Raw genomic sequence first — 16,405 nt, 5'->3', positions numbered from 1 at the left:
ATGCACGGGATTCTTTAAAAAAAAAAAAAAAAACAATATTGTAATTATCATTTGTTGCACTAAATCAGAATGTCTCAAGACTGACTAATCAAATAATAAAACTAAATGGAGAAGACCCAAGCATAACATAAAATCTTCACTAATTCAAATAATAAACATTGTCAAACCTAGCAAACAATGTGCTTGTGCCCAATAAAAAATTGTAAAGACAAATAAGGGATAAAGAAATCCTGTATATCATCTCCATAAAAATACATACATGCTAAAAAGATTAATACCACTACCATAGGTCCATTGGCAATGAAGTTATTTTCATAGTTACATATATATTGTTAATAAACAAATAATCAAATTGCAATAATAATCACAATCTTATTTTCATAATAAATAAATAGAATATAGTTACCAATGTCAAATTCTTTTGCTATGACTCAAAAAGAGTAGAGAAAGAACATAATACAACAAATCTGCATTATATAGAAGAGTACATCATATATTTATTCAACATAAAACATTGAGTTTTATAAATCTTCCTTTGCTTGCTCACATTCCCAACCACGTCCCTTGTGCTAAGATACCATAGATATTGCTTTTTCAAAATCATGAAAAGACTTTGCCAATAAAACCTTCTCCATGTCAAACCCTTTTGCTTTGTCTTGAAATAGTTCCTAGAAAACAGCCGCTTTACCCAAGTTAGGGGCTTTGAGAACAAAAAAAGAATTATAGTATTTGAGAAAGTGCGATAACCACAATATATTGGTGTTATTTTCATATATAACAGATAACGAAATGTGGAAACACCATTACTAAACAAAACCTGTTCTTTAGACTCAGAAAGTATCATTAACAGGCAATTCTGTCAACTTCTTCTCTCTTTTTTTAAGGGAAAAAAAAATTGCTTTTCACCTACCATAGGCAAAAGGGCCATAATCCAAAGCTCTACCCAAAATACAATTTAGGATGGTTAAGGACAACCAATATGAGAATCAACTTCAAAATAATTAAATAAGAAATAAAGACCACCATAGCTCAATTTTTAAAGTAGCTTTCCTCACAGACACATGCACAAGAAATCACTATATCAAACACATAAAGAAACCCAAATGGGATTTCAAGAAAAATAAGACTACCCAGATTTAAACTAACCTCAAATGTATCAAAATCATCATTATTGATAACAGTGAAACTCAACTCTCAGGACTGGGAGTCTCAAGCAAGCAACTTCGTTCAGACAAAAAGTACATCTCTCAATAATGTGGATCTTTTTTTAGGTGAGGAACGAACTATGTGCCTTCCTTATCTTGACGTTTGTCAAGAAAACCATATTGGGTGAAATGGGTTGCTATTAGATTTGTCGGTTTTGTAAAAAAGTTCAGCTAAATTTAGCTAAGGAATTAAATCATTTTTACCTTTAACATAAGCTTCTCAGCGAGTTTTATGTGTGTGGATATAGTTAAGTATCTTTTAGAGGAAAGAGTGAGATAAGAGACTATAAATACATGTACATTTATGAAAATTAATAAAAGGTGAAAACTTTTTGTGTGTGTGCAACTGCTGCCATTGCTATTTTGCTGAGATTCCAAGTAGTGTGTAATGGGTTTAGCTTTGATTGAAAGTTATGCTCATGCCCACCAAATCTTTCTAACCTAGGACTTTGATTTTGATGATGTTTTAAAAAAAAGTTGAAGATTGAAGATACTAAGTAGACATTAAACATAAGTTATTCCCAATTAAAAAATTAAGTATAAGTTATTATACTTAAATGGCAGCCAACACAATTCAAAGCATACCACATCAATGATTATGTTTGTTCAACATTAAAACAATGCTAGAATGGAGGGGTATAAAACATTTGAAGCAAAATAGACAGAAGATTGAAAGCAATCACCAACCTTATTAGATCTTAGAATATCTATCAGTCCACCAATGAGCTTCTGATCAATGGCCATGTGATAAGGAGAGGACCTTGTAGCCTCCTCTAAGTCAAATGGATTGTCTATGCACGTGGCAGCTATAAGCGGTGTATTCTCTCCAGCTTCTGCCAAGTACTTCGTCAACATGTTTGCACCATATTCCCAGCCAACGACCATCAATGTAATCCATGGCCTTGCCTTATTGATGAACTATATAGCTGTGGAGATATCATCACTGTTAGCAGCGGTAAATAATCTACAGAAAATAGAATAGTAAAGAAGCTCCTACTATCAGCACATTCAAAAGAAACCTGTATTAGACGATTCTCTTGTCCATGAACCTCCCATGCCCACACCACTGAATTTTAAAAAATATATATATTAAAAAACTGGTCAGTCCTAATTCACCCCACACATCTGGAATGCGATCCCTCATTGCTTGATGTGGTGCAATGAAAAACCATGCGAAGAAAAAGTCAATAATAGGAACGAATCTTAGCTTCCATGGTTATACCAAAATTTTAAAAACAAACCTTACCATAACTAACAAATAAATTTTTTACATAAACAGCAAAGACAAAGTTGCAGAAGGAGGACATTGGAAAAGAAGCTGGGGTTTGCAACCAAACAAAGAATCAAACAAAACCCCTCAAAAATCTAGATGCTGCTCTTAAAGAAGATTCTTCTAAAAATTTTTTTTTTTAAAAAAAAAAGCAAGGTGTACAAATGACATTTTTTGGCATGGTGTGTGTTACTGTGTTGTATATTTGTATTGTTTTCTATGCTAATGATTTAGTAGATCTGTGTTGAAAGAAATTGTTGGATGTTGATGAATAGTAGTCAAATTATGTGGTCCTTACCACGTTGTTAAAAGAAGCTCAAAATGGTAGAAAAGAAAAAAGTTCACAATGTGGACTTTTAGCCACTCTATAACTCCTTTTCTTTTCTTTTCTTTTTTCTCTGGTTTTTTTTTTTTTTTTGGTTCTAAATTGATGAATTAGAGAGAATATGGTATTATTTGAGTTCAATAGGTTCAATTATAGGCTTCTAAATATGTTCAAGTTATTTTGGATTTGAATTGTAACATGGAACTAATAAACTACTTCTACTACTACTTTGGGCTTGGCTTTTTCTCAAACACCTTCTATATGTAAAGCAGCAAATAGGTTTAAGTCTCTACCAAGTGAGCAAAAACAACCTTACCATGTGGCTGAGGACCATTCTAAGTAGTAGGAAGTAAACAGAAGTAAACAAACCAAAATTGATGGCCTTTTTGTAAAAGAACCAAGATGCAAACTAACACTAAAGTTGACATTCATCCGGTATTAATGTGTGTGTGTGTGTATATATATATATATATATATTATCACAGACCACACATTATCAATTTATCATCAATAATAAGATCAAATTCAAGATCCCAAAATCAAGGCCTTCAAAATAGAAAGGAACCTGAATACCTAATTTTCCACACAACAGTAGCTACTTCATTAACTGAGTCAAAGACAACAACCCAAACTATCCAAACCCCAATTTTGGTTCAAAAATGAGACCTCAAATCACCAAAACCTATAAAAAAAATAAACAAATAAACAAATAAATAAACACCCTTTTAATGCTAGCAAACCAAAGGCCAACCATTCAGCCATAGCAACCCAAAACACCAAAGCAGAACAGCCACAAAAAAAAATTCCATGAACAACTGAAGCGGAGAGAGAACAGTATATAGGAAGTAATAATTGGGTAGATAGATTTTCAATTGAAGAGCAAATCAGAATTCTTACCTCAACAAATATGGTAAAAAAATTCAAAAACCCAAACCAAACAAACCCTAACTCACGCACAGAGAGAAATTTACAGAGTTATACCTCTTCGATATGAGCGAAGCAGCTGAGGAGGTAATTCTCTTAATCCTTTTAGGGTATTTGACATCCAAAGCTTTTTCCAGCGAACATCATGGTTGGCATATCAGTGAGTTGGGTTGCAAGATGGTAGGCAGATTCAACGAAGAATTTTCCATTGAGGTTCGGTAACCGTATAAGCCTGTATGGTCTCGGAGTGGGAGGATAAGGAGAGGAGATTTTGCGATTTGGGGGAAGGAAAAAAAGTGGAGAAGAGATGTGTTTTGAGTTTTCGATTTTCAGAGTTGGGGAGAATAGTTATAGGGTTTGGTTTTCAGAATTGGGGAGAAATTTTAGTTGAAATTTTCGGGTATGAATGAGAGGTAGAAGCGTTACCCAATACGTTTGGGGAGAAATTTTAGCTGAAATTTTCGGGTATGAATGAGAGATAGAAGCGTTACCCAATACGTTTTAGTATTTTATTTATTTATTTTAGTTAAATATATATTTTTTTAATAATGCTGACGTGTAAAATTGTGGAGAAGGCAAAGGTTTCGATTTTATATATATATATAGATTAGGTTGGATTTCTATTGGTCTAATAAGTTAAAGGCCTTCTTAAGCGTAAAAATTGTAGGCAACATAAGCTCGCTTTTAACTAATTATTATCATAAATTTTGGGCCTTTTTATAAAGAGGTGGGCCCTTTTTGTAATGGGGTCTTAGAACAAGGCCGAAGTTGCCTAAACCTAGATTCACTCTTCTTCTATTTTGATATCTGCGGTGACTTCTCTACTCCAATGCTTCTTCAATTCATGGTCTAACAGTGCCTAATTTTTTTTCCTCTTTTTATATATTTGGAGTATATTAGTACTATGAGATGGTAAATGTGGGTGTACGTTAATCCCTTTTTTTTTTATTGGCAAAAATGCAAATTACACTCTTTAAACTTGATTGAAATTCATTTCAGTTTTCTAACTTTACTTTCATTCAATTAAGTCCCCTATGTTTGATTGAAATTCATTTCAGTTCTCTAACTTTACTTTCATTCAGTTGAGTCCTCTATGGTTCACATTTATTCATATTAGGCATTTCATTCAATTTTGATAAAAATTGCCATTAAAAAAAAATTATTTTTATCACATAAAAAAATTTATAAAATTAATAAATTTTTTTATGTTAATTTATTTTCTTAAAATGTTTTTTCACTAGTTATTGGCATACTTAAACAGAAATTTTTAATGAAATTGGATGAAAAACCTGAGTTGAAAAACTTTGAAACTTAGAAAACTCAATTAAATGAAAGTAAAGTTAGAGAATTTAAATGAATTTTAGTTAAACTTAGAGGGTGTAATTTGCATTTCAGCATTTTTTTTTTAAATGACATGGTTATTTTATTTGATGGTGTAAATAGAATCTTTTACATCAAATTCAAATCCCTATTAAATTATGACTTCTTTAATTTATTTTTCTTAAAGGAATATCGGAAGAAAAATCTCTTATTATAAATACTCTTTAGAAGGAGACAATGATAATAAATTATAATTAATAAAAATTTCTTTTGAGATATTTTCTCTATCTTTTTCCCTGATAGTCTTATGTTCTTGTTGAACTTAGGTTTTTTTGGAAGCGTATATGTTGCAAATTCTACTTCTACATGCCTGTACTACATAATGTAACCTGTGGTTTCAACTTGGAATGGTAATCAAGAATTATCTGAATTTCTTCCTAAGGAGGTTTATCTACTTCTTTATTCTAATTCAAAGGTTCTTATTTAATTTTAGATTATGAATTTGCTTTCTATTGCGATGGTTTCCCACGGTTACAAACCAAAACCAAAGTTTGGAAAGAAAAAGGCTCAAAGTGATTCAGTCACTTTTTCTATCTTTCCCTTTTATGTTTTTGCATTACTTGTTTATTTTGCTTTCTTGTTTTTGAGTCAATCTAGTTTCACTACAACAAAAGTGGGCTATGGTGACAAAATCTAGTGAGAATAAACAATTTCATCACCAAATGATAACATTTAGTGAGGAAAAGAAGAATTCATCACCAAATATTATAAAAATTTTAAAATTGGTGACGAAATCAATATTTCGTCACCAAAGATGTACCAATTGGCGACAAAATCAATATTTCGTCAACAAAGATGTACAAATTGGTGACAAAATATTTATCTCGTCACTATAGGTCATAAAAAAAATGAACCTAGGGTGACAAAATATTCGCGTCACCAAAGACTTACCAGAGGTGACAAAATTCTAAATTCGTCATTCAATATTAGGATGTAGGTGTTTTTGGTGACGAAATAAATTTTCATCACCTATTGTTTAACCAAAGACTAACCAGAGGTGATGAAATTCCAAATTCATCATCAAATATTAAGTTGGAGATGTTTTTGGTAACAAAATAAGTGTTCGTCACCTATTGTTTACAAATAATTAAGGATAACCATGGGCAGGGTATACCTATATATACTCGACCCAATTAATTTATCCATAGATATCCGATTACCTTATCCAATTAGTATCCATACCTAATTGTTACCCGATCAATTTATCCATAGATATCCATTCCTTACCCAAACCCCTTCTTTTTATAAAATCACCAAATATGCTCAAAAACCACTAAAATGACCAATATATCCTCAAAATCTCTAAAATAAGTAAAATACCCACGAAACCTTTAAAATGACCAAATTACTCCTACAATCCCTAAAATCACCAATTATGCTAAAAAAAAACCACTAAAATGACCAAAATATCCCAAAATCTCTAAAATGAGCAAACTACACATGAAATAACCTCGAAAATGACCAAAATACCCCTGAAATCACCAAATCAGCTCAAAAACCACAAAAAAATTTCAAAATATCCCCTAAACCTAATAAATGACCAAAACCCACAAATCCTAAAAAATAACCAAAGTACACACGAAACCTAGAAAATGACCAAAATACCCCCGAAACCTAAAATTTGGCCAAAATACCCCCAAAACAAAAAACCACCAAAATAACCCCTAAACCTAAAAAATCCGAAATACCTCCGAAACCTAAAAACTTACCCAAATAGCCTTGATGCTTGAAAATTACCAAAATTAATAGGCATGTCATCAATCAATTGTCTAAATTCAAGTTTTTATAGTTTAAAATAACGCATAAAAGATGATTTTAAAGATCAAATGGTAAATTACATCCAATTGGGATGAAAATTGGTATGCATGTTAAGAACATATAGAACATGTAATCCAACAGTTGGATTTTCAAAATATGCATTCAATAATAAGTTAGTGGGTGGTGTAACATTTTTTAGAGTTACAATAGGTGTAACTTGAACCCAACCCTATATTTCTTAATTTGATGTGAATTTTGATAAATTTACCATTAGATTACATTATCTTTATATATTTTTCATGCTTACAAAATCTCAAGGTGATCAAAGACTAATAGGCATGTCATCAATTAATTGTTTTGGCCACTACCTCAAAGTTCAAGGGATGTTTCAGCATTTTTCCCATGAAATTTTACAAGCAAAGGGAATTTGCATGCAATCATTTCACAAGCCACGTGGTCTTCTTGGACCATGGACTTCTTATATGCAGGCATTTGGCAAGTCTAGTCTAATAATCACTTAAATTAAAAGGTATAGTCGAGAGAGAGGCATGAAGGGAGGAATCAATTAGTTCAAGATTAAAAATAAAAAATAAAAATAGACATTCATAGAGGAAAAATATAATTGGGGTTTGATGATTATTATGTATTTGTAAGTTAAATAATTTTTTTATCACACCCCTAGGGGTTTTTTTTTTTTTTTTTGTGACTGGAAAATTTAATAATCCCAATTTATAATGGATGCAAATTATTAACTTTTATTCCAAAAAATAGAAAAGCCTCTGAGCACGCGCGTGCTCAAATGCTAGTTTTAGTAAATGTTAATAATTTCGATCTATTATAATTGGGATTACTACATTTTTCAATCACAAAATACCTAGGGGTGTGATGAAAAAATTATTTCATCCACAAACACATAATACTCATCACACCACTAAGTATTTTGTGATTGGAATTTAAAATGTTTAATCCAATTTGAGACTTATACGTTTGTCCACTAATATTATGCATTTGCAAACTATTGATACAACCAAAAGTTTCCAAGGGTAACTCCAAAAAATGAACACCAAAATAGCATTGAAATGATATGGGTGAAATAATTTTTAAGTATATAAATCTCATCACAAAAAATGAACATCAAAATAACATTCATTTTTTGTAGCTAGTCTTATGACACTTCTGGCCATATTAGTAGTTTTAAATGTTCAAATTTTGGGGAAAAAAAAAATATAAACCTCATAGTATAATAAAAAATTGTGACACTAAACCAAAAAAAAAAAAAAAAAAATGCCTCTTTGTGTATTTGTTCAATAACATTTATGCAACTGCTAACCACCGAAATAGTTAAAAGTGTAATGAAACCTACCACCCCCAAAAAAAAAAAAAAAAAAAAACTATGATTGTATTGAAGTCATTGTGTGGGTACTTTTACTTACAGACCTAAGAAAGTAAATTGCATTCCATTAAACTCAAATATTTGGGAAGCCCACACGGTCACATGCGAAGGCCACATAGTCACATGCGAATCAAAGTTTTTTTAAATTTATGTTAACATAATTTTTCGCATAACTTATAAATAGAAAAAATAAATAAAAATAAAATAAAATCAAGATAGATATAGCACTACTAATCTAATATTGATCATCTTTCACTCTATTTATTGATATATTTGAAAAAATCCATCTATTCATAATAACATAATGAAGACATACATCCATATACAAAAAATAAATAAATAAATAAAAGAAAAAAGCCACCAAAGGTGTGGCTCTCATTGATTCTATATTAAAAACTAAAAAACAAAGGTGTGGCTCTCATTGATTTGTTGTGCATACAACTAGCACTAGCAGACCAGCAAAGTAGTGAAGCACGTAGTTTGTAAACTAAAGGTGGAGGTTCAGTAACTTCAGTTTGTAAACAGCGTGTAGTGAATTTTTTTGATTTCTTTCTGTGCATTGCCCAATTTTTAGGCGGGTTCTAAATAGAGTCTTTCCCTATTGATTTTTTGAGATATGGAACAACAATCCCTATTGATTTATAATATTTAAACTCAGCGGCAATTCTATGTATATCATTATGAATTCTAGACATTGCTTATTATAATTTTTTCCCTTCATGCGTGTGCATAAATGTGTATATTAAATATATGCAATTTTGTGACTTGAAATGTTAAATTTTTTAAGTTTAATATTTGTATGCAATCTTTTATTTCTGTTTCACACTAAGATGCGTTAATGAGTTTTGTTCAAAGTGTTTCAGAAATACAAGTTATCAAAGTCTTCTTGCCATGAACTCTCTTCTTGCAAATTTTTTCAAGAGTTTGTGTTAGAATAGATTTTATTGTATTCAACAAGTGAGTATGAGTTGAGTGATTTATGACTTCTCTCATATGTTCATTTGTTTATTGTGATTTTGTCACAGATTGCCAAAGAGGGAGATTGTTAGGACATATGTAAATCATGTTAGGAACATATGTCAATATAGAATTGGCTAATCCTTTGACAAAACACACTTTACGTGTAATTGGGTAGATCTAGGATGTGTTCAATGCTTCAAGAAACAAGGTTTCAAGTTCAAGTGTTAAAGCCATGCAAATCTGTCCAAGAAACAAATTAAAAAGTGCTGGATTTTAAAGCTCAACAGCTAGCTCGACATCTAGTATCTTTCAAGGTTTAAAAGGCATTTTAAGCCCGATGCTCGACAACTGCTTGATAGATAGGGTATTTATCGAGATTTAAGAAAATCAGTTTTTCAAATCTGATTTCACTCCAATCTATGAATAGATGTTTGGGCTTTCTTTTCTCACAACCCTAAACATAAAGGATTGTTTTAAAGGCCGTCATAGCTGATGCAACTCAATGCAAAAGTTTTTCACAAGCATATTGTGAACCGAAGGCATATGCCCTAGTTCATCTTTCTATTCAAGAAGCTACTATGTTTGTACACCATAGGATTTTGTAACCAAGGAGCTTCATGATCTTCATTGTGTTGATGAACTGAAAAACTTTACAACCAACATCTTTCTCAAGTTGGTGAGTAAGCCACGTACTGTGATCTGCGCATCAAATTGGTTAGTCACGTACTGGGAGCCGTGCATTGAAAAGAGAGATTATCACTACAAAACGAGTCCAATTGGGTATTGGGGTAAGGGTTCAACTATAGGTTGGTATAAGATACTAGGATTCCTTTATTTGTAATCACTTGTTGTGATAATAGTGAATTCTAGGAAGTGGTGACCTCACCCGGTGGGGTTTTTGCTATATGGGTTTTCTCTATTCATAAATAAATCACTGTGTCAATTTATTTTCCGTTGCTTTTTAACTTAGTTGGTGATTTATTTGTGCTACCACGCTTATTGCATGCAAATTGAATTAATTAATTAACTTGGCTAATTTATTGGTTAATTCATCACAATGGGCCAATACATTCTTATGTTTGGTGTTTTTCTTTGGTCAACTAAAAAAATATTGCTTATTTTTCAAGAGTGTTTTCTAGGATTTTTTTTTTTTTGGGAAAAGAACTTTATCTTATAGCAAGCTAAATAAGGGAAATTATGAGATTTTTTTTTTTTTCAACTCAATTAAAGTTGCTACCAATCATAGGAAAATGAGATATTTATAAAAAAATAATTTTTGAAAAACGACACATTTTTTATTAAATATGTTAGGACATATGTGATTCACTTGTTAGGAACATATGTCACTATTTTATGTAATTAGCTTATCCTTTGACAAAATGCACTTTACTTGTATTTGGGTAGATCTAGAATGTGTTTAATACTTGAAGAAACTATGTTTTTAGATCAAGTGTTGAAGACATGCAAGTTTGCCCAAAATTCAAGCTGAAGAAGTGATGTTCATTAAAGCTCGACAGCTAGCTATCCATCGAGCTTAAGAAGCTGTTCTAGCCCCGAGGCTCGACAGCACCTCGATAGATAGCTATCTGTCGAGCTTTATGAAAAACAAAATTCTAATTTTGTTTTGACTCTAATCCATGATTATGTGTTTGGGTTTTCTTTTCTTCTAAGCCTAGACATATAAAATGATTATTTTAAGGGCCATCAAAGGGTATGCAAGTTGCACAAGTGTTGAGCAAAGCTTGTTCAAGCAATTTGTAACTGGAGACAAAGTTTTGCCCTAGTTCATCATTCTTGTGAAGAAGTTGCTGTGTATGTGCACCGTAGGGTTTTGTGACCAAACATCTTCTTGATCTTCATCATTGGGATGAACTGAAGAACTTTGCACCCAACAACCTTCTCTAGTTGGTGATTGAAGTCGCGTACTGGGATCCATGCATTGGTTAGTCATGTACTTGGGAGTCGTGCATCGAAAAGGAAAATTGTCACTACATAATAAGTCTAATTGGGTATCAGGGTAAGGGTTAAACTGTAGGTTAGTATAAGGTATTAGGACTCCTTTACTTGTAACCGCTTGTTGTGATAATAGTGGAATTTCGGGAGTGGTGACCTGAAAATCACCCAGTGGGGTTTTTGCCATTAGGTTTTCCCCATTCGTAAACAAATCACCATGTCATTTATTTTCCGCTGCATATTTAGTTATTTGGTGATTTGTTTGTGCTACCATGCATTTGCATGTTAATTAACTTAATTAATTCACTTGGTTAAATTAATTAATTTGTTAATTTATCATAAGGGGTCAATTTGTTTTTGGCCTATCAAAATACAACTCCTCTTTTTCAAAATTTAGTAGTCAAGAGATGGAAAATACAATGTAAAAGCTCTATAACAAAAAAGTTACGTTTTTAGTAATTAGCCAACGCATTATACACCACTCTCTCTCTCTCTCTCTCCCCATCTATCCCAATATAAATACCCATTTAAATCATGTTATCAATATCATTGCTAACATCTTATTTCACTAGCTCTTTCTTTGTTTCCACCCTTTTAATTATTTCACTCTCTACTATCTTTCATAAGTTGCAAATCATACCATGGGTTTCACAATTGCACAAGGACTCGTGCAAGTGTTGCTAATTGCTTCCACAATGGCAGTTAGCACAGCCAGGCCATTTGGGAAATGCAATAATACATAAACTTCCTACAGGATCATCGTTGGTGACTCGTACCACTAGAATTATGGCTTTAACTACAACAAATGGGCAATCAAACATGGTCCTTTCTACTTAAATGAGACTCTAGGTGAGCTTAATTACTTTGCTATTGCTACTTGTTACAAATTGCCATGCATAGTTCAGGTTATATAGTGACCTAAATCATATTTTTAAACCGCTTGTGTTTTTATGACAAGTTATAAAATTCATTATGATATCAAAATATATAGTCAATTCTAACTTTGAACTTTGTTTTCAATTTATTTATTCGTAGATTATCAATTTGGATCCTTAAGGAACATGACAAATATGTGCATTTTTTGTTTGTTTTGCTGAATGCAAATATGCATAAAAATAACTGTTTATATGATGTTGATTGCAGTTTTCAAATATGATCCACCAACTCCAAACACATTTCCTCACAGTGTTTACATGCTACCAAACCTCCAAAGCTTCATTAAATGTGACTTGAGAAATGCCCAGATGCAGGGAAATGCAACACAAGGAGCTAGGGAGGGCTTCGAGTTTGTGCTAAAAAGGCCATCGCAACCTCACTACTTTGTTTGCGGTGAGCACGATGGCATTCATTGCCTGAATGGAACAATGAAGTTCTTTGTGACTCAAATATGCCGCTATTATAGATAATTACGAATACAACGTGTGTGCCATGGGAAACTTTATTTGCTACTCTCTCTTTTCACATTTTGTTGTGCTGTAGCAAATAATGTGTTTTCTTCATCTTCTTCTTTATTAAGTTAAAGACTATTTGTAATTTTGAATTAATAGTAAGGGATTGATTGCTCATTTTATAGTTTATGAGTCACATTCTAAATCAGATGATTTTCTATAATTTATGTATTTTCTTTCCCCGTCCTTGAAGTTACAAACAATATATGTTATGAGTTCTGAATAATTGAGACGATAGAGAATAAATGTACTAGTTGTGACTGGGTATTGATGTTCCACAGAGGTGGCATTTTGCATCCTTGCTCGTTTTATAGTAATATTTACCATTTTAAATTGAAAGTATCAGAGTCTTTTACAATTGAAAAGGTTAATGAAAGCTTGAAAATGTGTTAAAACACAAGAGTTGTTTAGGCCCCCAAATTAAAGATTACGGCTCGGTTGATTTTACACTTACTTAAACTAAGTGCGGAAAAGAGTAAATGCGAGCATACAAACAATAAAACTACTCTAAGTCATATTCATCAAAACGTAGCAATAAAATGAAAGCTAAAAGAGTAGGGAAGAAGAATGCAAACACAAGATAACACATTGATGTGTTATCAAAGAGGAAACCGAAGTCCTCGGCTTAAAACATCTCCGCCGCCCCCAAGTGATAAATCGATCCACTAGACAATTAGTTGGGATACATGAATTGCAAGAGGCCCTCCAACCCTAATCTACCCAATGCACGTAAGCCCTCCAAGCTCCTATTCCAACAAGGCTTCTCGGAACTATGTCTTGTTTAGCTCTCCGGATCCCACAATACTCCCAATTGCATTCGCCAAAGCTTGGCTTCTTCCAATGCTTCCCAGTAGCTCCAAAACCTCACCTGACACTCTGAAAGGGTGTGGTAAGTGTTTGGGCTATCAACCTCTCAAGGATATAGAAATGAAGAGGTAGGAGTTGAGGAAAAACCACAATGGATTGTGTAGAGAATTGTGGGTATAACAATCTCACAATCTCAAGGATAGTGATTAGGGTTTTCTCCCCAAAGCACTACTCAACATCTGTGGGTAATGTGGGTATATATAGTGTGGGTAGAGATAGTGTGTATCAGATATGACAAATTAGCAAAACAAAATATTTCGTGGGTATCTCGCGAGAAGGCCTTACTCGCAAGAAACTCGTGAAAACTAGCTATCACCATCCTATCCTGACTCTTCGCATTCTAGTCATGTGCTGGGCACATGCTTCACTTTGCAGGAAAGCTTCTCGCGAGCTACCCACGAAAACTTCTTGCTCTTCACTTTGCCTTGAGTCTTCACGCTCTCTTTCACACACACAACCCTTACAAGAAATCCCACATAAAATATAGGGTACATAAGATTGAAAAAAATTACAATCAAATTTGGCACGCAATTAAAGCCAACACAAAATAGTTGTAAATCACAACTTTACAGTTAATGACTTAAGGATCATGTAATATTAAATTCTATAAAGATAGAGTGTAACTTTTAAGTAATGACATTTGCATCATCTAGCAAAATACTGTCACATAATTTTTTTTTCCCAAATAAAAGATAGATAATATCACGTGTAATCATAACCCTATTAAATGCCTATTCACCATATAATTATTATATTTTGTGTTTCAAAAATGCAAGTGAAGAAAAAAATAAAATGCAAGAAGACATATTCTCCATCCTATACTCCATAATTGGAGTTAGATGGTACGGTAGTTGGCAGATAACATCATGGTGAGATTTTAATTAAAGAGTTCATATATAACACATTCTTTTCTCTCCAACAACAACAACAACAACAACAACAACCAAAAAGAAAAAAAAAAAAAAGAAGAGTAAGTTAATATAACACATAAGGGTATCACTTGGCGGTAAAAGTTCAAGTTGGCAGGTTTGGACCTAATTATATTATATTAACCTCTTACTCTTATTTTTTTTTAATTAGAAAAATGTAAAGTGTCATAGTCTCTATAAATAAAGTGGTGGAGTAGCTTTATGGTATGTGTGTTAGAAGAAAAAGATTTGTCTAAAGAAAGGGTAGAGAGATAAAATTTTATTTAATGTGTTACTATGAGGGCACATTCATACTTACATTCTTATATTCATACATAAATATAAGTAAAATAAACCTTACTTAATTTCCTTAGTAAAAGAGAGATCTAAAACTTACATTGCATGTTGGTTAAACTCAGGAGCAAAGGCCAATTATGATCATAAATATTATTATTAAGTTATACTTAAGATGTATCATATGAGTACTTGTGTTTTGGGAATGTATCACATGCTCACTGTGAACAACTCGTTCACAATTCCTTTCAATGTTAAGTTAAAGAAAGTATAAAAGGAAGAAGAAAATGTGAGACACAGAAGAGAGAAGTGAGCATGTGTTTAGTGTTTACCACTCAGCCTACTATTTTCCTGAACTCCTGCCCAATGATGGATTTTTCTTTGACCAATTTATAGCAACATACGGAAAAATATTAATACCTTTTATCCCAAGATATCTTTAAATTAAAACATATGGGAGCTTTAAAAAAATGAAAATGTTTATCCAGACTTTCCATATTACTCTCTAAATTTAGTTTTGAGCCCACCTTTGCTTATGAGAGCATTCGTGTGCTTGGCCAAGAATGAAAAGGCTGGAGGTTTTCGAAAGGGCAAAATATCCTTCAAATAATTAGAAAGGAATGAGATAAGGGTGTTTGCCTGTTTGGGTTGAGGGGTGGGCAATGGACTTTGGGTTTAGAGGTTTGACATGTGCATAGAGCGTGTTCAGAGGCTTTTATTTTTTATTTTATTTTTTTCATTCATGTTAACATTTTCATTGATGTCAATTTAGTGTTCATTGCAATTTTAGTAATCATCTTTTAGTGCTAGTTTTGTGGGTGAGTTAATTTTTTTCATGTATAAATCACCTCACATCTCTAGGTATTTTTGTAATTGGAAAGTGCATTAACCTCAAATTAAGATGAATAGAAATGTATTGACCTTTAGGGAAAAAAAATAGAAGAACCTTCAATAATAATACTAAAATGATAATGCAAAATATCAACCGAAGTAATGCAAAATAATGAATTGGTCCAATTCAGCCTATTCCGGTCCACTTGGTCCCTTCTGTCCAATTCGGTCCATTAGGGTCTACTTCAGTCCATTTCTGTCATACATAGTCTATTCGGTCTACCGCGGTCCATTACGGTCTTCTTCAGTTCATTTGGTCCATTCGGTTTATTTGGGTCCACTTTCCTAGAATGAAGTTTCTTTTCCGATTCATTACCAATTTTTTTCCCCCAAAGACATTTAAGAATATTAATTGATAGAGGGCTTTGATTTTTTTTTCATAAAATTATTAATATCATAAATTAATGTTAAAGGGCTCACACAAGGAACTTCTTAAATAGCTTAGTGAGGAATTGGAGGCTATTTGTATTGTAGTACTTATATAATAGACGCAATTTTATATAGACTGTAGATAGTGCAGACCACTAAAAAATTAATCTTACAATTATCTTTACAAACCTGTTTAAATTTTCAGTTTTTTTAAAAAAATGGAAAAGACATTAAAAAAAAAAAAAAAAAAAAAAAAAAAAAAAAAAAGAGTGATTAAGGAAAGAAAGAGAACAAGAATTTGATTTTTTTTTTTTTTTTTTTTTTTGAATGTGAATTGCAATAAGTGATTGATTTGAGATGGGCAAAATGATCCCCTTCACGATATCTGGATCCTCATTCTGTCAAAATTTGATATATAAGGTCCAAAATGTGCCAACTCATTTAAAATCCTCATCGAACA

The 16,405-nt window shown here is 32.3% G+C and overlaps 1 long non-coding RNA gene across 2 annotated transcripts; it reads right to left on the bottom strand.

The window, feature by feature from the left end:
- Window positions 1–377: 377 nt before the first annotated feature.
- On the bottom strand, window positions 378–3,970 carry LOC115969329. Of its 2 annotated transcripts, none has more exons than XR_004086926.1 (4): window positions 3,782–3,970; window positions 2,203–2,271; window positions 1,893–2,131; window positions 378–668 (listed from the first exon to the last, which is right to left on the bottom strand). It is a non-coding gene; the product is annotated as an uncharacterized LOC115969329 (long non-coding RNA). The 2 variants fall into 2 exon arrangements; XR_004086927.1 differs by having other exon boundaries at window positions 2,225–2,271.
- Window positions 3,971–16,405: the final 12,435 nt, after the last annotated feature.

This window comes from Quercus lobata, chromosome 11, assembly GCF_001633185.2.
Source record: "Quercus lobata isolate SW786 chromosome 11, ValleyOak3.0 Primary Assembly, whole genome shotgun sequence".
Taxonomy (NCBI): domain Eukaryota; kingdom Viridiplantae; phylum Streptophyta; class Magnoliopsida; order Fagales; family Fagaceae; genus Quercus; species Quercus lobata.
The sequence above is the reverse complement of the archived record's forward strand: the minus strand, read 5'-3'. Positions and strand labels throughout refer to the sequence as shown.